The sequence below is a fragment of the Neomonachus schauinslandi genome, chromosome 1 (genome assembly GCF_002201575.2).
Source record: "Neomonachus schauinslandi chromosome 1, ASM220157v2, whole genome shotgun sequence".
NCBI classification, from domain to species: Eukaryota; Metazoa; Chordata; class Mammalia; order Carnivora; family Phocidae; genus Neomonachus; species Neomonachus schauinslandi.
Genome location: NC_058403.1, coordinates 142086766 through 142111854, shown reverse-complemented (window position 1 = coordinate 142111854; position 25089 = coordinate 142086766).

Genomic DNA, 25089 nt, shown 5'->3' with positions numbered 1-25089 from the left:
GTATTAGCTGCTTGTGCCTCGTACAACTACAAATGGTAGACCCAGGATTCAATTTCAAGTTTGTTGGACTCCAAAGCTGAGTATTCTTTGCTCGTGAGCTGACACAAATATATAACCCATAGCCTGGAAGCAGAATGGTCTAGATGAATAGGAAGTGTTTTAATGTTAAGCCCAGCTGTCTTCAGCTAAACCAGAACTGTTTAAGAAAATTTAAAATTAAAATTAAAATTTTCTAAAATTTAAAAAAATGATAATTTTCTCTTTTGGTAAATCTGCTGTGTTCTTAAGGAAAACATATATAACAATGTAAATATGTAGAAGAAATACAGAGCACAGCCCTATTGTTGCAACAAAGCAGCTTTTCAAAATCAGACATCTGGGCCTATGAAATCTGAGTGGTGAGCCAACTTCATGGCTTGGGGTACTGGGCACAGAGCGAAGTCAGACACTTGAAATTTGAATCCTGGCTTTTTCTTCTCTGTGGAGAATCATTTTTCTATATTTGTTACTGAAATTACAAGTAAAAATCCAGAGCAGCCTTACTCTTCATCTTCCCTGTCTTGAGCACCTGGGGAAAGTATCATGCAGACGTGAATTATAAATGTTTATATTGCAAAAAGAAAAATGGTGATTATTTTCCAACTCAGATGTGAATTTCCACTGGGGTGATGTAGTTTCAAGATATTTCTCTATTCCCTTAACAGATAAATTCTGTAACAGTCAAGAATGTTAATGGCTCCATGTAATTGAAAACTTCTATTAGCTTAAGCTGTTAGGGGTTTATGTTTCTCATGTGGCCATAGAGATAGATATAGGCAGTTGGTGGTATTGGTTTAGTGGCTTAAAGGCGTCAGTGCTGACATTTGGTACTCTCTCGGCCTTGGCTGCAGATCTGGGCGTAAGATGGCTGCCCAAGTATTAGACAAAGTTCTGCATTCAAGGCAGGAAAAGACGGAGGGGAAGCATGGCTTAGTCCGTCCTTTGTATTAGTGGAGGAAAACCTTTTCAAAAAACATGACAGCCGACTTCTGCTTACCTCTCTTGGGCCATAATTGCGTCACATGGCTACCCTTGGGAGCAAAGTACGCTGGGGAAGCGAGATTTTAGCTTTCGTGGCATCTAGGTGAAAGGGGGCACTGTTAGAAAATCTGCCGCACTTCCCGTCACCACGTGAGCGATGACCCAGGCGGTGTGTGCCTGCAAATACAAACAGGTCCTCGCGATTCCCAATTCAGGAGCTCTGAAAAGAATGGGTGATACGGGCAGGTTAGCATTCATGCGTGCTACGCAACAAATACTTGTTAGACACTACGTCATACACTGAAAACTAGGCATACGGTCTGCTGATACAGAGATTAAACTCTGCCACTTAGTAAGGTCCCTCCGCCCAGACCTTAACTCACTGGCCCGCTTGTGTAATGGCATTGGTAGCCTGGGGCTGGACAGGTAAAGGGGACAAGGAAGGAAGGTGCATGCGTGGTGATGCCAGCAGCATGCTCAATACCATTATCAATCGTGGGTCTCCTTCTGCCTTTCTCTGCAAATGCCCAAAACCCTGGTAGGGAGAAAAGACGTTTCAGCCTCTTCTCCCGCACCGCTGCTCACCTCTTTCCTAGTTCCTTGCAATTACCGGCATAATTGTTCAGAACGTGGAACGTTAAGGGGCCATGATTTCTAGCAGGGAAGGGAAATATATCCTTATAGGGTTCTGCCGAGGAGGTGCAGGTTCCTCTTTACCCCTTGGTGCAGATGGCTGTGTGGGGAACTTTCAGCAAGATATTTAGTGTAGACATGACCAGATTGTTCTCCTGTATATTTAATTTCCTTTCTCTTTATGACCGTCCAAATCATATAGAATCTCAGGTTGTCGATTTAGAAAGAGGCGGGAGGCCTTCAACTTAAATTGTAGGTACCAACCCAGCTTTTAACGTGGAGTTGTCCACGATCGGTATTAGATTCTTACACAGCTCTTAATAAAGGAAGCTTGGATCTCTTTCTTGTATCATTCATGTGGATATAGCTCCTTTGGGAATCCCATAGAGCGGAGGTGGATACAGAGGCAGGATCAGGGATTCCTAGTCTCTTAGAAAATATCAATATAGCCCCAAGCCCACATTCTCCATCCAAAGTAAATTTGTACAAAGGACAGAAATAGGAGAATATCCGGCCTGTGGAACTTGGCAGTGTCCTGTCCCCTGCTCATGCCTCTGCCCACCACTCTCTTAGCTTCTCCCCAGAGCATGGGAGTAGTGAATCTGACTGGTCAGAGTTTTAACACCTTGACTAGATCATAATTGCCAATAGGCAGTCCCTGTGCTCTCAAACAAAGGACTAAAAACTCAGGTTCCAGGCTGCTTCAGCCTAATTTCCTCTTCAAGTAGAAAAGATACGAATGTCAGTGAAGGTTCTCCTTAGAAGGGTTTGCAAACTCTAATTCTCTCCTCTGATACTTTGTATCTGAGTGGATAAATGAACTTAATTCTTCTCACTGTTTTCCTGTTATTCTTTCTTTTTCTCTTTTCTTTCTTTTTCTCTTTTCTTTCTTTCGTTTTCTTTCTTTCTTTCTTTCTTTCTTTCTTTCTTTCTTTCTTTCTTTCTTTCTTTCTTTCTTTTTTCTGAGAATGGCCTAAGCTTCATGCTCCAAATGTGACATTAGACATAGAGCCCAGCACTGGTCCATCAAGGGCCTACACAGCTATTAATAAAATTGTGTTTCTCATATCACTTCTGTTCTTTGTGTTCAAAAGATTCAACTGTCCCTGCATGCCTGATTACAGTTCCATGAAAATCTCATCACTCTGACTACAATCTGGTAATAATAATATCAACTACTATTTACTGAATGCCTTTTGTGGGCAAGAAACTATTTTAAGTGACTTACTGTTTTTCTTAATTATACAGCAAGAATCATCCCCCCAAACCCAATCCCACAACATGGCACTCTCTTCTAGTGGTCTGAGGGGTGTTTGACAGCATACAAGTGAGAGGAATTCAGTGAATTTAGAGGTTCTTGGGAAGCCCCAGTGACAAATATGTAAATAGGTGCATAGTGACTCCTGAACTGTGCGTTCAAAGCTCATCACAATCTGGCTTTCATCTGTTCACCAAAACTAAAAATCCTACACTGTCAAATCTAGACCTTCTCCTCATTGTCCTTCACAAATGTCACCATTCACACCCCCCACTCATACTCCTATTCCTTTCTAATTGTCTTGGTGCTTTTGCCCATTTTTTTATATCTTGCTCATTTTTCAAAGCTTGCTTTAAGATACCATCTCTGAAAACCACTCTCTGATATTAACAGAGATATCTCCTGGAATTTCTGAGGATTTTAGGGGTATAACTTGCAAAAATAATTTTTTTAATTTACAGTGAGTCCAAGGGCGCCTGGGTGGTTCAGTTGGTTAAGCGTCTGCCTTTGACTCAAGTCATGATCCCAGGGTCCTAGAATCGAGTCCAGCATTGGTCTCCCTGCTCAGTGGGGAGTCTGCTTCTCCCTCTCACTCTGCCCCTCTCCCCACTTGTGCTCTCTGTCTTGCTCTCTCTCTGTCAAATAAATAAACAAAATCTTTTTTTTTAAAGATTTTATTTATTTATTTGAGGGAGAGAGAATGAGAGAGAGAGAGAGCACATGAAAGGGGGTAGGGTCAGAGGGAGAAGCAGACTCCCCGCTGAGCAGGGAGCCCGATGCGGGACTCGATCCTGGGACTCCAGGATCATGACCTGAGCCGAAGGCAGTCGCTTAACCAACTGAGCCACCCAGGTGCCCAGTAAACAAAATCTTTAAAAAAAAATAAAAATTTACCGTGAGTCCAAGTTTAGGTCTAAGTGGTGAGGTCTGAGAACTTCTGTGACAATATCACTTGCATAAGACTTTTGGATCACCTATGTCAACATGACTTAGAGGCTTTTGTCCAGGAAAATTTTGCCCAGGAAAGATAAAACTATAAACTAATAAATAACTTCAGTTTGCTTGAGGAAATTCCTACAGATCAATTTATCAGAGACAAGAGTATTCTCACCTGGGCAAACAGCTTGCTTAACAAACAAAAACGTGCCTATCAACAGATACTTCAAGGGTATTGCCTGGCTGACAACCAGTTATGAAATATTATAGCATAAATTGTGCCCAGTTCTAGCCAGTTACCCACCTTGAAAGGCCCACCATAGACCACATAAGCCCAGACCCAGAATGCTACACATATCCTACTACTGACTTTCCCTTCTGAGTTGCTTTTGAAATCCTACAAAGGTGATATCCTCTCCAACTACAATAAATTCAAATAAGCTTAGCTTTAGTTTACTAGCAGATTTCTGTTGATATTTTGAGGAAGGCAACACCGGAATTGTATGTACCGGAGAATATATGACCAACTGGGAAGGGCTGTATACCAGAAGCCCACATGAATGAGGACCAAGAAGCTTTTCCTTAGAATTTGTAATAAGGGTAGAAGGAGTTTTGCATGACACGTAGAACACGGTAATGAAGCCTTCACTTCATCACAGAGGAGAAGAATAATTCCAATTTCTGAGAAGACTCCCCAAGCCCATGTCAACCACTTCTCAGCTTTTGTCCCAGGAGAGAACAATACTTTTAGATAATCTGAGGACTTGTGAGCAGAACAGAGGAGAGTGGGAAATAGCACTGTTCCAGAGATCATACATATATCAATCCTCATAGTTCAGAAATGTGAGACGAGAAATATTTTTTTCTTACATTTTTTAAAGATTCTATTTATTTATTTGTCAGAGAGAGAGAGCACAAGCAGGCGGAGTGGCAGGCAGAGGGAGAAGCAGGCTCCCCACTGAGTGAAGAGCCCAATGCGGGACCAGATCCCAGGACCCGAAGCCAAAGGCAGACACTTAACTGACTGAGCCGCCCAGGTGTCCCAAGACAAGACACCTTGTCTTGTTGCATCTCGGATGGGTCCGGGACAGACTTACTAAAACCTACTGAGGCAGCTCTGGGGGAAGCTATGTTTCCCCTGGCCCTGAGAACAGGGGACCTGAGGAGGTCTCTTGGACAGTGCAGAGAGGGGCAGGGTGAGCAGTGGTTTCTGGCAGCTGGAGACCAGATGGGAAAACCTGCCATCTCTGTGGGCGTCATCATCGATGACAACTGCAGGCCACACGCCCCCTTCTCAAAACTTACTGCTGTGCACACATGCACCATATGGAAAGGAGATGCAGACCTAAGTAAAAAAGAAAAAAAAAAAGTAGGGAAGGTGAGTGAAACAGAACATTTAACTGTGAATGCACTGAATTGACCAAAATTTTAAAACTATTTTATTTATTTATTTTTGTGAGAGAGAGAGAGAGAGGGAACACAAGCAGGGAGAACAGGCAGAGGGAGAGGGAGAAGCAGACTCCACTGAGCAGGGAGCCCAACACAGAGCTCGATCCCAGGACCCTGAGATCATGACCTGAGCCAAAGGCAGACGCTTAACCAACTGAGCCACCCAGGCACCCTGAATTGACTAAATTTAAGTTTCAGTTACTGGGTGCAATGTGAGTCAATTAGACATTGATTTCCGCTGTAGAATATGAAAACTACAGAAAAATAATTTTATATTTCTTGTAAACTTAAAGGTATGGCCTCACACTTAATACCTACAACAGAATGAAGGAAAAAAAAGAAAAAAAAAACAACTGAAGGGCTGTTCATTAAAAGCTCTGTCAGCAGGTTGGTTTGAGGACTTCTCAAGCCAACTGTAAGACTTGCCCATCTACAGGGAAACGTCATCCAGCTGGGGCATCCACTGCTCTTTGCGCTGCAGTGGACAGCTCCCCATATCTGAGAGTGGGCGGAAGATGTTTCACAGACACGGAAATATTGGTGAGCTCATAGAAGACACTAGAACACAGCCTTTGAAGACACTCAGAGTGGCTAGAAAAGGGGAGAGGTTGAATTTGGAGTCACTTTTTGAATCACTAAAGGCACAAGCCAGATCCATCTGCCTAATTCCTGTAAGTGTGACCCTCGCCTGTTCTAAAAATGTGAGGCCTGGGTAATCTGGGTTAATAGTATGTCTTTCTCTGAAAAGATAAGCAAATCGTGGTAGCCATACAGGGGAGTTCTCATCGGGGATTGAAAAGGAAAAAAAATATGGATACAGGAAACAGTACAGCTGGATTTCAAAATCTTTATGCTGAGTCAAAGAAGCTAAACTCCTACCCCCCAAAAAAGAGAAGGCTGTATGAGTTTATATAAAATCCTTAAAAATGCAAACTAATCTATATAAATTCCAGAGAATGCAAATTAAGTAGATTCATGAGTGCCTAGGGGAGAATGAAGGGAGGGATAAATTATGAAGAGGCATGAGGAAACCTTTAGGGGTGTCACAAATGCTTGATTGTGGTATTGGTTCCACAGATATATACATGTGACAAAATGCATCAAATTTTACACATTAGACATTTGTAATTTATGTGCACCAATCATGATCAATAAAGTTATTTAAAAGTGATTTTTTTGCAATTCGATTGTCCTTACAGCTCAGTACCTTCTGACTGTTTCTATTTTATGTAGTCCCATCAAATGCAGTCCCTGAGACAAGGATTTGGTGTGATATTTGATCCCTTAATATGTTGAAAGAAGAATAAAGGGTGTTGCTTCAGAAGGTCTTGTTTATTGATTGGATGAAAAACTGGAAATAGTCTTTCAATTTTTTCTTAAGATTTTATTTATTCATTTGAGAGAGAGAGACAGAGAGAGCACAGGCAGAGGGAGAGGGAGAAGCAGACTCCCCGCTGAGCAGGGAGGTCGATGCAGGGCTCGATCCCAGGACCTGAGCCAAAGGCAGATGCTTGACCCTCTGAGCCACCCAGGCCCCTCAATAGTCTTTCAATTTTGATTCTGTCTAATAAAGGAAAAGAAACTGAGGATAGCAATAATAACAATTAAATGATAAGTTGAAGGCCTGGCATGAATAACCAGGAGGGCGATAATGCCCAGCGAGGTGAAAGGGTGGGCGGGCCATCACAAGGAATATCTGGAAAGGCTTCGATGGGGATCTTCTCTTCTGGGGAATGTTTAGGACCAGGTTATGCTGAAAGGACAAATGTCAAGGGAACACCTTTGAAAATAAATATTCCAAATCTTGGGCACTGTTGTCCTCTCAATATAACCTTTACTTATCTATTTATAGCTTGGTAACAGGAACCAAGCTCCTCATGCGTTTTAACACAAGGCAGTTAATCTGAATGTCATGCGGAAATGAAATTTAATCAACCCAGTACAGTTTCCTAGTTTATAAACATATCAGAAAGTTCATATGTGAAGCCTGCCATCAGATAGAATAATTATCTACTTTCTTTGTTGTTTATATCTTGCAATGTATCACTTAGGTAAGGTTACATATACCATATATGTATAATTTAAACAATAATGGTAAAATGAACACCATGAAACAATCACCCAGCTTAAGAAAACATGGTCTTAAAGATCCCTGGGTATCTTGATTGGTTCCTCCTACTCTTCCGTTTTAGAGATAATTAATATCTTGAATGTCATTAATCATTCTCATGTTTTTCCTCATAGTTTTTTATTTATGTAGGTTCCTGTACACAATATATCATTTCATTTCATTCTTTTAAAAAACATTTTTAAAAGTAGCAAATCATAGTGATTATGTTTTTTCTACCTTTTTTCATATGGTATTACATATTTGAGATTCATTTTTATTGATAAGTATAGCTATAGCTTCCACTACTTTATAATAGTTCATAAACCACAGTGTATTTATTCATATTAACTCTATAGAGATTTAGGCTCGTTCCATGTTTTTTTGTGTCATAAAAAATGCTATTAGTTATAGTTTTACATGTCTTTTTGTAAAGCACGCCAAGGTTATGTCAGAGCGAGAATTGCTGGGATTATAGGATCTGCATATGTTCAAATTTACTAGATTATGTTAAATGTTTTTCCAAAATGATTTTCTCATTTATGTTCCCCTTACCAATGTACAATATTTCTTACTGGGTCACTGTCTTGTCAACACTTGGTATAATTAGACTTTACTCCTTGCCAATCCAGTGATTTAATTTGGTGTATTATTCTGGTTTTAATTTTGCATTTTCTGATTACAAATAAAATTTAGCACCTTTTTTAAAAAATCGGTCTTATGTGTTATCTTTCCTGTGAAATGTTTGTTTCTTTTGCCCATTTCATAGTAAGTTGTCTTTTATTGATTTTAAGGGCCCATAATATATTTTTAATTATAAAGCTTTGTCAATTCTATTTGTTGCAAATATCTTCTTGTACCTTGTGGCCTGTGGGTTTGTTTTTTGGTTTTTGGTTGTTGTTTTTTGTTTTTTATTAAGCTGTCAATTTTAATGTAGTTGAATTGATCAATCTTCCTTAAATTTTATGCTCTTTGCATCCTTTTAAAGAACTTTCTCTCCCCTAAGGTCATAAACTTTTTCATCTATATTCCTGTCTGTAAGTTTAAAGTTTACCTTTCACTTTTAAGTAGTTAACTCATTTGGAATTAATTTTTGAGTATTAATTAATTAATTAATTATATGAGACAAAAATCCAATTTCTTTTTTGTTTGTTTTGGAAAATCCATTGTCTCAACATAATTAATTAACATTTTATCCTTTCCCCCATTATCCTCAATGTTAGTTCTGCCATATATTCAGTTAACTTATATGTATTAGTCTGTTTGGGTGCTTTCTGTTTTGTTAGTCTATTATTTGCCCATCCTTGCACTATTATCAAGTTGTCTTAATTTAGATTAATAGTGAGTTTTTATTTCTGGTTAAACTTGTCATCCCACATTTTTTCTCCTACCTTCCTATTCTTCATTCATCCTATTTCTACACTTCAAAATAATTCTTGCTTTAAGAAACTTTGTTTCTTGAGGAAGCCATCACCAACTTATATCCCCATTTCCCAAGAAAAGGGATCATTTCTCAACTCAGAGACCGCAGACTTAGAAGAAATTATCTTACATTATTGTGCGTTATTTCACTAGCACCAATAAATCTTAAGACCACTTTCATCTATAAGATAGCATTATGCTCCCAAGAGTAATTAACTCATTGTAGACCACATCTAAGACATCATAAATCAAAAACACTTGGCCTAGAGGTCCTTGGTGAGTTTATATGACACATATTCTGCCTTAATGGCAGACAGCCAACATAAAGAATGGTGCTTCTTCCTAAAAAAACATATGCCTGATTATGAAGAGATTGGGCTGGTTCGCAAACATGAATAGGGTCTGGAAAATAGTGTTTGTGACTCTGCCTCCCAGGATGGTCTTTAAGGACATGTCAAGTTATTTATTTTTTCACTTCTTCATCCTTACATAGTGATTCATTAGATATGAAATTATGTGAAGAAAAGGAGAAAATTGAAGTTGAGATTAAAGTCATCCAGTCAAGTTCAGGTATCAAAGGAGAGACTTACTTCACTACCAAGTACTGAAAGACCTGGATCCGTTACAGTGATGAATTTACTATTCTTCAGTTTCTGGTCCTTTCAGACTTGAAAATCCAATCTGTTCAGCAATAGACAATAGATTTATCTTTGAGGAGCTGATTCACATTTAACTTGTTCACAAAGACTGATGTCTAAATACAGAATGCCAGTTAATTAATTGACATTGTCACCGAGTTTGTAATATTTGCCAAACCAGATCTGCAAGTTCTCTGTGAGCATGGAATAGAGTCAATTATTAAATAAGAATTATTGAAAATCTCGTATGAACTAAGTGTGATCATAAGAATTTAGTTGATAATTCAAAAGCTTAATGATGCCAGGTGTAACAGTCATCTACTACTAAGTAACAAAGCACCCCGAACTTAGTGGTTTAAAACATCAATGACCATTTATTTTGTTCACAAATCTGTAATTTGGAAAGGACTCAGCAGGGACTGCATGGCTATGTTCTGCGTGGTATCAGCTCAGCTGGAACAGCCTGAATGCTGGAAAAGATTTGATGCTTGAGGGCTGGACTCATCTGCAGGTTCATTCACTCACATGTCTGACAGCTGATGCTGGCTTTCTATCATGACAACAGCTGGGGGTTTTGGCAGAGACATCTGTAGGTGGTCCCTTCACGTGGTTGTTTGGCTTTCTCATAGTATGATGGCTCTGCTCCAAGAAAGAATAAGTATCCAAGAGTAAAAAGGCAGAAATGTATGTCATTTTTATGAAGTAACCTTGGAAGTCACACACATCACTTACACCATGCTCTATTGGGCAAAGCGGTTGAGAAGGTCTTCCCAGGTTCAAGGGGAGGGAATATAGACCTCATTACTTTTCAGGATGTAAAAAGAACATGTAAGATATGGGATATTGGTGGCAGTCATCTTTGTAAAATACAATTTGCTACATCAAGCTGTCAGAATCTAATGCATCCATCTCTCCACATTGATATATAACTGCTACTTGGATAAACAGATGACATTCTTAGTCCCATTTGGGGAAAACCCCAAAAAAGTCATTAATTTTTAATGGCTAAACTTGACTTTACTGAATTGGATCTTTGGAAGTTACTCACATTTGAAAAAATAGACTGACTAGTGGAAAGGGCAGTGGGTACATAGTCAAGAGATGTTGAGTATCAGTCCCAACTCTGCCATTATCTGTGAGACCTTGGACAATGTTAACTTCTGAATCACAGTTTGACAATAATGTTTCTCTTACCCTAAAATCAAATGACTTATACATTCATGTTGATGATTGAGTAGCTTGTTCATTTGATACAATTCCTTTCTACTTTCTTTTAAGGAAATACTTACTTAGGGGAAGATTGGTAAGAATGATGTGTCAAAACTGCTGGGAAATGTAAATTTTAAAATCTGTGATCCATTGCAGGTCTGAAGACCCTCAAATGGTGTTTCAGTGTCTTTGTATTAGTATTTGGAGAATAAACTGATTTCCTGTTAGCCAGCTGAAGAATAGATTGACGGAGATCTGGATCATACCCGTGTTTACTAAAAATATCTTCTCCTAGAGTGAATGAGAATATGAAGATAATTTAAAGAAATCAGCAGGGTCCCTTACTAATTACTCTAGAAAGAAATGCACTAAGCCTCCTTGGCCTTTGGGGAGCTTTGAATATCTAGATCTTATAGACATGGGTCCTGGGAAAAGGAGAAGATCACCTACTTTTAGAGCAGGTTTTCTCAATCTCAGGATTATTGGCAATTTGGGCCAGATGATTCTTTGTTGCAAGAAGCTATTCTGTGCATTGTAAGCTGCTTAATATTTCCTCTTTGTACCCACTAGATGCCAGTTGCATCCTCTTCCCATCTTGTGACAACCAAAAATGTCTTCAGATGTTACCAAATGTCTGCCACAAAAGCATCCCTTGTGGAAAACCACTGCTTTAGTATGTCATGCTGGGACTTTGCAGATTTGCTCTGCTTATTCATTTTAATAGATAATGCAGCATTTGCAAATGTGGTGAGTCCTGTGCATTGTGACTGTTTAAAACTGTGAAACAGTGGTTTTCCTTAGTCATGGGCTCAGTCCTCAAGATTCTGATTTAACTGATCTGGGATGTTACCTAGGCAGGGTTTCGTTGTTTCTATTGTTATTCTTGTTTGTTGATTTGTCTTTAGCTCCCAAGATTGTTCTAATATTCCACCAGGGATAAGAAACACCTCTTTAGAAGAAAGCAAGCATCTTACTCTGAGCCCACCTAGGTTTGTGGGCATATGATTGCCATCAAAGTACTGAGCAAGGGCAAGCTTTGACAGAATTCCAATTCTTTTCATATGAGCAAAAGTCACTCCTGGCCAGTCTTAGGAGTCATCTGCCCTCTGTCCCCAATTAGGAAAGGGTACAATTGGAAAGAATTATCTGTGGATTCAGAGATCAACCCTAGACCTGGGGCAAAAACTGGAAAGAGATCTTTATAATTAATCTGACAAAAAGGACTAATGGAGGAATTGAAACGCATAACAAATAACTGAGAAAGATAAATTCTGACGATGGTTGTTCTTTGTGTGAGAAGATGCTATTACTGACAGTGATATTGATATCTATTGTTATAGGCAAAGTTATAAAGGCGGATGCGATGTGTGCTTAGTAACAAGGATTACTTTCAATGGGGCTATTAATAACACTGTGAATTTGTATGCCCATTATTATGAAGTAAGACTAAGACGGATTTGATAAGAAGTGGCCTGGGAAAACCTCACAGGTTTCCTAGTGTTTAAACTTTCAAAATGAGCATTTTATTTGCCATAGATACTTGTACTGATTTTTCAAGTGCACATCAGCAGAAGGACATGTTATTTTTACCATGATAAAAGCTAACGTGATGCCAGTTCTCCAACCAAGTGGAAATCTCTAAGAACTGGCTGGATTCTGGCTCCCAGAGGCCACTAAGAAGGGGAAAATTTTGACATTTAGAATTCCAGAAATCTTTTGGCTGAGAAGTGGAATGTTGAGTAAAAGTTACGGAGGTAAGTGGGTCACGGTGGCAGGAACAGCAGAATTTCAGCATTATTTCTTGAGAATAATACGTTGCTTCATATTTGTGTTTAGGTTGTCTGAAGTTCAAAGGGATAAAATTATCCTAAGCAGATTGTTCCATATTTTCCTCAATACTCTGCCCATTCTCTCGTAGCATTGGTCCCCACCACAGTAACAGCAGCACCAGATTTTCTTCAGAAAAGCCTGAAATGCACAAATCCCTCAAAGAAACAGAAATTTTGTGTGATAACAAGTAAACAGAAACACCTCACCCTTTCCCACACTTCCCTAAGGTTAAACAGGACTCACACACCGCCATCTTCCCTCACAGGAAAAAGAAGCACCTGTGTGTGTGCTCCAATGGGGAAGACACAAGTCACAGGAAGATGATCCCTGAAGTCAAGAATCTAAAATCAGTTCCATTATCATAAATAGCATACTTAAATTACTCTCATGTAGTTGTCAAAGATTTAGTGGCATAAAAGAATGGAGATAGACGCTGTATTGGGTTCAAGTTTCTCCTCCAGAAATCGCAAGCTTATAATTTTTGTATCAAACTCAAGGCTCAAGGGATGCTCTATCTACTGATGAAAGAAATCCTGCACAGCTGATCCTTTTGTCCCTGAGGGGGGCGGTTCTCTACTCTGCATTAAGTTGTTTTTGCTACATTGCCCTTCTCACTGGCCTGAGATGGAGAAAAGTGTGTGATCCTTCAACACTGTGGTCTGGGAAGCAAAATACCCATTATCTTTCTCCTGCCTTGGCCGTGGTTGTCCATGTGCTCTTATATAATTAGCTTCATCTGGGTGACTGTCAGTCACTAACCTGGGATTGGCAGGACCCTCACCGATGGTGTTGTTTCTAACGGTACTGTGTTCTTAGGACTGAAAGGAGTATCTTTAAATTCAAAGGGCTATTCATCCAAGTATACTGAGAGCTTAAACTCCTGATTACAGAAAATGTGTTCCAAGGAATTTTTGTTACAGTTTGTGTGATTCCACTATCCTAATCATTGTGTTAAAAGATGCTTTAGAGAGCAGCCAGTGTTATTTCTAATTGGGCTCTTTAATATAATAAGAATCACTAATATCCCAATGGTCATTTCTGGATACAAAGTATTTTTAGAGATATCTGATCCTTGTAGTCACGTGTGAGGGAGCAGGGACAGATATTTGGTAAGTGACATCTGTGGCTTTTGCCACTTGGGAGCCCCTTAACCAAGAATAAGGAAGGCATCACAGGGGAAAATTAGAGCCAAGAGATGGAGAGACTGATAGGATTTGTTTACCCATATCCAGTTGTGCCTGAAGGTCTATTTAATTTGCTACTCTTTAAATTAGATGAGACTATAAAGTCCTCTTCTGCTTAATCCAAATTACATTGGATTTCTGTGTCTTGCAACCCAAGGTATCATGACAAATACATCATTTTCCCTACTTAAAATATAAAAAGGGAACATAGTCAGAAAGGTGAGTAATTTAAACAGTGCCACAAAGACAGAGGAAGAGACAAGACTTGAGTCTACTGACTCTTGTGTTCTTTTTACATGGACCTAATGGAGCTAATAATATCAGATGCTGTCTGATAAACATGTAACACATCTGTTCAGGAAGTTCTTCCATTAATCAACCACCAAGTATTTCCTGAGCTTCCTCCCATGATGATAAGCATTTTTGCTAAATTTAAGTTAGGCTACCTGCTCTCATATCACACAATCCCATTAGGAATAAAACCTATGCCAAAGAAGCCATTAGTCTGCAATGAGACGGTGCAGGGATAAGTGCTCAAGGATGGTGTAGACCATTTCAAAAACGAGATTTGCAGAAAGGGGCTAGTGCATGCCAGGACTCTTGTTTGTAAGGGACAAACACTCAACCCTAATTAGCATAAAGAAAAGAGTTTCTTCCGTTATACTCCTAGAAGGGTGGGAGTCAAGTTAGCCTCAGGAATGACTCTGAATGTCTTCATCTCACTTACCACTTCCCTTTGCTTCTAGTTCTATTCTCTTCTTCTGCAGATTGCTTTTCTCTGCAAAGTAGAGTGACTTTCTCCAACTAGTTACTGGCAACTAGAAGGGGCTTATCTGCACAGCTTGTGACCAGGAAAGAAAAGGCCCATCGTAGCAGTTTACAGTTCTTAGGGAAGAGATTGCTGGTGGGCTAATCACTGTGATGAAGAGCATGTGCAAGTACCGTATGTTTCCAGCTAAGTCAAGTGTCATTAGCTGTGGTCATGGAGCTGGAATATTATTAGTTCCCATTGATAACAGAGTGGTGGGAAGCAGGAGGTGGGAACACAAAGAGATCCCCAAAGGGGAAGAGTGTTGGGTTTATAGAAATGAAGAGAGGGAATGCCTGGAGAGGACCAAGACAGGTTTTAAAGGAGGCAGAGAATTTGGACATGTAAAAAAAGGGGGGGGGGGAGCGCTAGCTTGTAGCTTTACAATCAATGTTCTGTGGTCTAGAAAAATACAGAATCATAACTAAAGGGAAAGGAAGGACCTGGAGAGAGAGCCTTTTGCGGGATGCAAAAGTTTCCTACAGAGAAGTGCTGGCTGTTACTAGTTACTAACTCCTCCACAGAAGTACAGCCACACATGCTCCCTAACACTGGGTGGGAGGAATTCAAATCAACAGTTCTTTATGTCTTAATCACATGGTAAATGAATAGATTTAAATGGCATTTATCTTTCGCAGCCATAAAGTTATAGAACATTGTTTATTTATGTACTTTGATGAGATGTTAAGTTACTTTTGGCTAGGAAAGATCTTTTGCCTTTCCCCACTTAAACTCAAGTCAAACCCAGTTTTTAATCTCACGGCTACCAGGAACATCATGGCCACCTCGATGGTGTCGGCCAGGAGTGAAAGATATATTCTTTACATTTCCTTTTTAGTTGGAAAATTTGGAATTTGATGTACAGCATTGCTTTTAATCTAACCCTCAGCTCCCAAGAAGTAATCCTAGTGAGTTAGAAATCCATTTAGCAAGCCAAGTGAGAACTCTTGTTGACACCTTCTTACTGTGGGGGGGTGGGGAGGAAGGGAATATGTTGTGGAAATAGTATGAGTGCCATTAATACATTTATAGGTTAAATGGCATCTTGCAGGCTGGTTTTGGCATCTCAGCTCTTTGTAAAATATTGTTTCTATGAGAAAATGAAATTTGAGTTGCCTATTAGCTGAACTACAATTCCCAAAGTAGAGGACTGTCTGTAGTAGATGACGAGGTTGCCAAAGGGGGGCTGTTTATTAGGGAGCCTCTGGGTCAGGCAGAGGGTTTGATGCAGGGAGAAAAGAGCCATTGGAAGCATTCAGTGACAGAAATGACCGAACGAGATCAGTAGTATGTATCTCTCAGATGAGGCAAGTCATGGCGACAGCTGGATGGAGAAGCTGGTGTCAGAATCAGCAGCACCCAAGCAGTGGCCATTAGTCATGCAGCTTTTTTTAGAGGAAGGAAGATAAATGTACAGGAACTTCCTAGGATTCTTCACAAAGGCCATGAGAGGTCTCTTTGAGGAAACAAAGGCCCTTTATTTCTCTATGGTGTGATAAAATCATGTTCTCTAGCTTATGGATAGTAACTCTGTACTTGAAAACAGACAGCCTTCCCCTTGAGTAGGGAAAAACACAAGCATAAACAGAAGCTTTCTGTTGGGGTCATGCCTCAGTCAAAGCTTTAAAAGCTCAGTGGGCATTTGTGCATGCAGAAGTAGAAATAGTGACAGTATGAGATGAAGCATATCTGTTCAGTACAATCCAGCAGGAAATGGTTATTAATATTCTTGTGTCCCTTAAAATTATTTTCTACTAGTTCTTGAAGAATAATGGAGGCACCTGAAGCAAAAGAGGTCCTTATCCCTTCAGAAATGTTTTTTTCATAATTAATTATAGGTGAGGGTTTCTTTCCCATAACTTCTAAGGGACACTGGATTGTATTATAAGGCACCAGATCTGTTTACCTCAGAGCTCCTACAGTAGCCATGCTTTATTATTATGAAATCAACATGTCAATAATTGAATCATGAATTTGTGCATTTGTATGAGTTTCCTATTGCTGTTGTAACAAATTACTGTAAAAGTAATTACTTAAAACAATACCAATTTATTATCTTACAGTTCAGGAGGTCAGAATTCTGAAATGTGTCTGCAGGGCTGCATTCCTTCTGGAGGCACTGGGGGAGGGTCCATTTCCTCCTCTTTTGCAGCTTCTAGAGAATGTCTATATAATGTTGGCTCATGACCCCTACCTCTATTTTCAAAGCCAGCAGTGTAACATCTTAAAATCTCTCCCTCTGACCTCTTCTGTTGGCCCATCTCTTTCTCTGACTCCGATGCTCTTTCACTGACTCTGCTGCCTCTTTCCCTTATAGGGACCGTAGTGGTTACATTGGGCCCACCCTAACAATGATCCAGGATAATCACCCCATCTCAAGATCCTTAATCACTTCTGTGAAATCTATTAATCCCAGGGAAGGGATACTGGCTGAAGAGTATATAAATTCTCATCTGTATGATTGAAAACAATCCATGTGATTTAAAAAAAATATATTGTGATACTCAGAAGGTGAAGCATACCCACAAGCAGTTGGTTTGGGGTCATGACTTCAAAGAGAGAGCGGAATGGGAGGAGGATGTTTAGAGGCATCAGTTCTGTTATGTTGGGTTTTCCTAGCTTAGAAGGAATAAGGAAGAGATTCCTTTGTCTTCCTCCTTCCTTGGAAGGTCCCCAACATCCCCCTTGCTTTTCTTCATCTCTATGCAATATAGCTGAACATTTAGAGCTATTTCTTTGGACGTTTTCAATCAGCTCTTAAAATTCACAAGGGCAGGAATCAGTTGGGTTTCTACTTTTATGACTAAAAGTATGTGCTGAATTTTTTAAGAGACACAAACTTGGCAGTCTATAAGCCAGTATAATTCCACAGTGAAAGAAGGGAATTCATTAACTAACAGAAGTGGGGAAAAAAATGCCCACACCTCTGTGCACGCTAGTGTTTGATCATCCATGGGAGACTGATAACTTGATGTTGGAAATTCATAGCCTGGGTCAGTGGTGGGCCTCTACAGTGCCTCACCATGGTTTCCTGCACAGTCAGGAGGTAAGTGTGATGATTGTTTGTTTAATATATTTTGCCTAAAGAACATTTAGAAGATACAGTCCTAGTGTTAACAGGAGCTCAGATGCTGCCTCTATAATTGTCTGACCTTGAGCAAGATACTGCAATTGTGCATCTGCTTTCCTATTTGCAGAAAAAGGAAATGCCCACTGACAGTGCCTCTGGAGCCCTTTGATATGCTTACACTTAAATTGCCAGTATTTTTGTTGCTATAACAATAAATAAAATCATCTTAGAGTCTCAAAATCCTGTGTTAGGTGTTATAGCAACAAATAGTAAGCAAGAACTGGTTTTCACAGCTAGTTTCTACTTGCATAGGTAGATAGTTTTTTAAAAAATATGTTTCATTATTTGTTGGTGAAACCCAGTATCTCTGGGAAGTGTGATGAAGACAACAAAGCTATCACTCAGCAGCATTAGATAATTAAAACCTCTTTATGAGAGCTTATAGGTAATTATGGCAATTGAGTTCCCCCCACCTGAAATTACCTAATGAAATGAAGTAAAAATAAATTTTTAATAAACAAAAAGAAGGCCGAAATTCAACTACAGTCATAGCTCAATGTTGTAAATATCATAAAGTCTGGGCAGGGAAAGAAAGAGAAGATTCTGAAAGGATTCATCATTGTTCCCAACCTCCACTGAAAATTGTACTAGTGAGCCAAACAAACCTTGGAAGCATCATGATTGCCCCAAAGTTGGAAATAAAGAGGATATACAGCGATATCCATATATTTTCCCTATCGTGATCTGAGGAATGGCAAGGAAGTGGAAATGTTCACTGGATAAAAATGGGATAAAATTAGAAAACAGATAATCACAGTGAACTCTGACATAAGTACAGACTGCACTTCCACGATCGGCTGGTAGAATAATCTGAATCTTGAGATAACTGCCGACCAAGGAAATAAGAGACTTTTTTACTTCCAGCACCACTACTACAAGATAGAAAGTTAGTAACTTTCATTAAAGGAGACTAGTTCCAGTTGATCTTACCTTACCCCATAGCCCAGGATAAGAAAAAAAATGAATCAAACCTAAAATCCTATCCTCAAATTGTAGATTAAAGGGAAGACAGATATGTCTTGGATATGGTGGGAGTAAAGGAGATCCATGAAAACCCAAGCACACTGTATAAAAACAAATAAGACAGCTGGAGAGTAGAGTCTGCATTAAACAGGAATGAGATGAAAAGTCAGCTTATAGCAACTGTAGAAATATTTAACAGAAAAATGGAAGAACGGAAAAAGAGAGAGGAAAAGAAGGAATACATGGATGAAGAAACCATTCTAGAAGGAAAAAAAAATCCAAAAAACTGAAATACGTTTTCATAAATATGTTATGATTTGGAATTAATAACATGAATTCCGCAAAGACCCAGATAACAAAACAATGGAACGAAATAAGAATGGAGATTGCAAAATTGAGGCAACAAATTGAGAAGAAAAAGGATTCCATTATAGACAAAATAAATTAATTAAACATAACGAAACACAACAAACATGATTAACCATAGAATAACAAACTTAAGAAAGTCTTGAGATAATCACAAAGAAAATGACAGGATGAGCAAACCAATTCCAGAAAGAAAATATTGTGGAAGACAGAGAAACTGATTGAGCACAAGGAAAATTGCTACCCCTGAATGTTCCTGATAAGGTAAGAAACATGATAAATGAAACAGAAAGGCATTCAAAGAAATGCCCTGAAAAGGAGAACTTGACCTGCAAGTTGAAAAACAAAACAAAACAAAACAATTTGTTTTAGAAGAAAAAAGTAGATTCACAGTGATTGACATTCATGCAAGCCTGGCTAAACTTTTAAAATTTATTGAAAATGAGAAAATTTTCAGGCATTCAGATAGCAAAAGGAGGAGATGTTAGCCTGGCTTTAAGCCTTTTCTACATCAATGTTCAAAGCTAGAATACAGGAGTGAGGTCTATACAATTCCTAGAGGAAAAATGTGACCCACAAATACCATGCCCGATCAAGTTGTCATTAGAGAATAAAGGTCATATTCATTTTCAAACATGCAAGAACTAGGGCGCCTGGGTGACTCAGTCGGTTATGCGTCTGTCTTCGGCTCAGGTCATGATCCTCAGGTCGAGTCCCATACGGGGCTCCCCGCTCAGCGGGGAGTCTGCTTCTCCCTCTCCCTTTATTCCTCCTCCCATCGTGTGCTCTCTCTCTCTTTCTCACATAAATAAATAAATAAATAAATAAATAAATAAATAAATAAATAAATAAATAAAATCTTTAAAAAAATGCAGGAACTATAGCCATGCAGTACTCACAAATTCCTCATGAAATACAAGCACTTTGTGAGTTTCCAATTGCTGAGAGGATTTTTTTTAATGAAGTTGGAAATGCAGAAGATGAAACAAAAAGACTGCTGGTGAACAGTAAATTCATAAAGAATGGATCTAAGAAACAGTGGAAATTATTATCAGAGAATAGAATACATATGTGCACACATGCACACAACCAAAACTAAGTGCTCGGAAGAGGAATTAGGAGTAACTAGAGGAGCCTAATCACATCATCATTTGTAGCGAGGAATTTTAAAATGGAAACATATTTTAAAAATACAAAAATGACATCAAAGTCTTAATTGTCCTTATAATCTTTTTTTATAATCTTCTGCTACATTAGCTATAGTGTAATTGCATCATTTAATTCATGGATGACTACAGAACTTAACATCTTTATAAAAACCCACTCCAGGGTGCCTGGGTGGCTCAGTTGGTTAAGCGACTGCCTTCGGCTCAGGTCATGATCCTGGAGTCCCTGGATCGAGTCCCGCATCGGGCTCCTTGCTCGGCCGGGAGTCTGCTTCGTCCTCTGACCCTATCCCCTCTCATGTGTTCTCTCTCTCTCATTCTCTCTCTCTCAAATAAATAAAAATAAAATCTTTAAAAAAAAAAAAAACCCACTCCATTAGACCACTGCCTAGGGGTGCAGGAACGAACGTTATTCAATAGGACTCCAACACAAAATGCCAAACTGGGAAAACAGGGGCCATTCTTTCCTACGAGTTTTCAAAAAATAGAATACTTGTGGCTCTGATTAAGTAAAATGTAGATTTTAATTCAACTAATATTGAACATCCACTATGATCAGCTATTAGAGTTCTACACTAGGTGCTGCCATATATAGTCTTTGGTTTAATAGTCAAAACAACAAACCACTTACAAAGTTATAGATACTATATCAAAACAGAAATGGGTCTTGTAAGTAACTAGAGCACTTCATAATTTTTCACCCTTTTTTTTACATCCATTGGTTGGTTTAAATGACTTGACATATGCACACAGATTTTTCTTTTTTTTCCTTTCCTTTAGTCTAGTTTAGAAAGTCTCAAGTAAAATGTTCATAAGAATTAGTGAAGCAGCATTTATACATGAAAACAAATATCCTATATAAGTGATGTAAAAATCTTTAGGAAAAACGATAGCTTCATGCACTGGTTTTAGAATCAATTGCAAGGTAAAATATTATATCACTAAAAATTCAAATTATTAATTAAAATGTAATTTATATACTATGAATCCATTACATAGATTGGAATCCATCCAATAGATTGGAATCTATTCACCTTGTTTGCAATCTATCAAGCTAGCGATTCATCCAAATGGTTGGAGAAATGGGTAGAATGACCCTCACCTAAAGGCTTAAAATTATTATTTCTGAGTGGTAGAAAGTTAGATGATTTTTAAAAAATTTTACTCTCTTTTTTGTTAGAATCCTCTATGATGATCATGCATTGCTATGGAGTGACCTGTGTCCCTTCTACAAATTTATATGTTGAAACCCTAACCCCCAATGTGACTGTATTTTGAAGATAGACCCTTTAAAAAACAATTAAGGTCAAATTAAGTCATAAGAATGGACCCTAATCCAATAGGATTGGCATCCTATAAAAAGAGGAAGAGACCCAAGGAGTGTGTGCTCACAGAGGAAAGATCACGTAGGGCAGCAAGAAGGCAGCCATCTGCAAGTCAAGGAGAGAGGCTTCAGAAGAAACCAACCTTGCTGGTACATTGATCGTATACTTCCAGATTCCAGAACTGTGGGAAAATACATTTCTGTTGTTTAAGCCACCCAGTCTATGGTATTTTGTTATGGCAGCCCAAAAGGACGAATAGAAAAGGCTCATTTTATAAAAGCTCCTTCTCTCTCTCTCTTTCTGTCTGTCTGTCTGTCTGTCTCTCTCTCTCTCAGACACACACACACACACACACACGAGTTGATAAAATGCCTGAAAATCTTTTGAGAAAAAATGGTCTGTAAATGTAAAGATATAATCATGCTAAAGCCCTAAAGAGTCTATAATGGACTTCACTTTATCCACACTTACTCAGACTGCAAAATTGGTCTCAAAGTTTCTTAAGAACAGGCTCTTTCCTGAGAGCATTCTGAACTGTCAATCCCCAGGCAGGGCACAGATCACCAAAAGAGCTACTCCTTTTACAATGGCTTGGCACTTTAGCCATTGGTCCTCTCAGGACTCAGAGTACAGTGAACTATTTTTTTTATTTTTCAAGTTTAAAAATGTTTTGGGCTGTATGAAGGTGATGGTTCAACTTCATATTGAAGGGCTTTCCCCTGGTATCCTGAGAATATAAACCTTAGGCTAGGCTATTTCTCCACTAGGCTATTCTATCCTGGAGGAGAGACACAATGAACAGAATTTAACTCTTGCATGAAACCAGTATGTTCCAAAGTATGTTTCCATTGGCTGCTCCAAAAATACATGGTTTTAAAGTCAAATGCATTTGAAAAATATTGTGTATTAATTATTTACAAATGGAGCCCTCAGGATCTTCTGAAATAATTGCAGGGATCTGGGAGTTCTCCATAAAATTTTTTTTACTTTATATTTTTTTATTTTAATAATCGTCAACAAATTCACATTTTCTAGATTACGTATATGACCTCCTTATAGGAACCTTGTCACAAGATTTCAGTGCCAATGTTTCCATTTGTGCTTATTAATTCAGGTCTTTGCCAGGGTTGCATGATACACTGGGATCAAAACAAATTACATTTTAGCAGCATTTCCAGAACAGGAAAATGATCAGAGAATTGAGACATTACAAGACACATGATAGTAGGTGATGCTAACCTCAGATGAATATACCTGCAGCAAAGTGTACAGTACTCACCCTGAGAGATTTGGTGGGAGCTTCTCATTGTAGTTTACTATGTTTGATCAGTGTATTAGCAGTGTAAATATGGGTTTGTTAATATTCAATATGCCACATAGTAGTAGTATTAAATACACCATGAAGAATTTTCTTTTCCTGTTTCTAGCAATAATTGGATTGGATACCCAGAAAAGAAGTAAGTAATTAAGGACTTGCATTTTGAGAATTACCTTGTCAATTTTCTCTTATAATATCATTTATCTTTTTAAGACATCTGTTATTTCTACAGCTCACACATGCCCTCATTTGCTCTTGCAATCTGCTTTTCTTTCTTTATTTTTCTCTTCTTTTCTTTTCTTTTCTGGGCATTATAAACATTGAACAAGAGCTGTGGATATGTGATAGACTTGCAGCTGTCGTTGAAACCTCTTTGCTTCAGAAGAGAAAGCTGAAAATTTAGAAAGGACACTATTGGACCATTGTTTTGTGCTTCTGTTTCTGAGAGTTGTTCAATTCTTTGAATGCTATGAAGCTCAAAATATAATATATTTCTAATATAATGAGATTGTAGGCAGGGAGACCATCTATACCCATTCAAGGTTAGCTTGGTTCCTCTTCAGCATCTCTTTCTATTGATATTTTCTTTTTAATCAGCACCTAGAGAAAGTATATTGAATATCTTCTGCTAAGATAAATGGTCTACCACATTTCTTGGAATTCTAGGATACATAGATCAACCAAAAGTGTTGTACCCATCTTTGTGGTTGCTCTGAAAGTCTTCCAAGATCTTTCTCAAACAGCTTCTCATCTTTGTGAAAGACCTGTTCTCTTTGACTGAAAATATGGGCCCCAGTCTTCCATTTTTTTTTTTTGCCCTCTGTCCCTTTGTGCCAGGAGTTGGCAAACTTTTTCTGTAAGTGGCCAGGTAGTAAATATTTCCCACTTTGTGCATCGTATGATCTGATTCAGTGAACTCTGATGTTATAGCATAAATGTAGACATAGATATATAAGTGAACGGGCATGACTGTGTTCCAATAAACCTTTGTTTACAAGAAATGAGTGGAGAGAGATTTGACCAAAGGGCCAGAGTTTTCAATCCCTGTTCTAAATTTAAGAACATAATGAAGAAATTGCTAATATTGCAGACAAAACCTAAAAATATGCTGTGTCTGTAGCTATTTCATTATCAATAACACAAAAAAATGAGTAAATATTCTTCCAGTAGTTGAAAACTATTATTCAATTTGGCGAAGAACTCACTCACATTATTGATGAATAATAAACAAGGATTCTAGGTAGAGGGAAGCAATCAAAACCCCAGAACCCCTGAGGGCTTCAGAGAAACAAAGCCTTGTGGGTATTCAGAAAGATCATTTTAGAAAGTGAAGCAGAAGCCTTAGGAATTGTGAAAAAGGGACTCAGAGGAAGTTGGTGAACAGACTTAGTATCTGTGTAAAGTCTACAAAGCCAGACAGAAATCAGAGAACATTTGTTTTCTAAAAGGCAGGTAATTTAAGAGATATGTGGGCTTTGATCAAGGATTTTTCAAAGATACTAAAACACAAAATGAAGCAGCTTCTGAGATGTATGGCTGTCTTGTCTTTTTGATGAAGAGGAGTTTGGGGTATGAGGACAATCCTCCAACTCAGCATAACACCACCCCCCCACCCAGACTCACTTCACCTTTTCTCTAACATATAACATTTTTACTGGCTTCATAATAATTCAGGAACTCTGGGGAAATACTGCTTATAAGAATGAATTGTTACATGTGAAAACTACTAGATTGAATCATGTGAAATTTCCTTCTTCATAGGTCAAAACATTTTTAGTGAAAATTTCGCAATTTCACATGGTCTAACTTACTGTAAGTTAGGGAATTATTTTTATTATTCAGAATTCACATAAGTTTACAACCTGGACTGTCTAAGATAGTGACAGGTAAGGGTGTTAGTTAATAAATATTAGCTTTAATTTGAAGACTGAGCTAGTTCCTAAAGGCGAAAAATATGTATTTGCAATGTTGAGAGCCCAGAACTTCACGTTTATTCTCTGTGTGTTTTTAAGGTGTATTTAATTCAAAATCAATCCAAAGGCAAGGAATATTTTAGGGATAAAGACAATTCTTAAAAGTGATGTGAGATAAACAAAGGACTGCATAATGCAAAATATTACTATTAAAATCTGGACATATCACTTCCACATGGGCTCAGAGCTAAAAAAAAAAAAAAGTAATTTCAAGGGAGCAGGGTTCTGAAAAGTTTATCAAGGGAATATCTTAGTCATTTGGGCTGCTATAACAAATAACATATGTTGGGTGGCAAACAACAAAATTTATTTCTCACCGGTCTGGAGGCTGGAAGTCTCAGATCAGGATGCGGA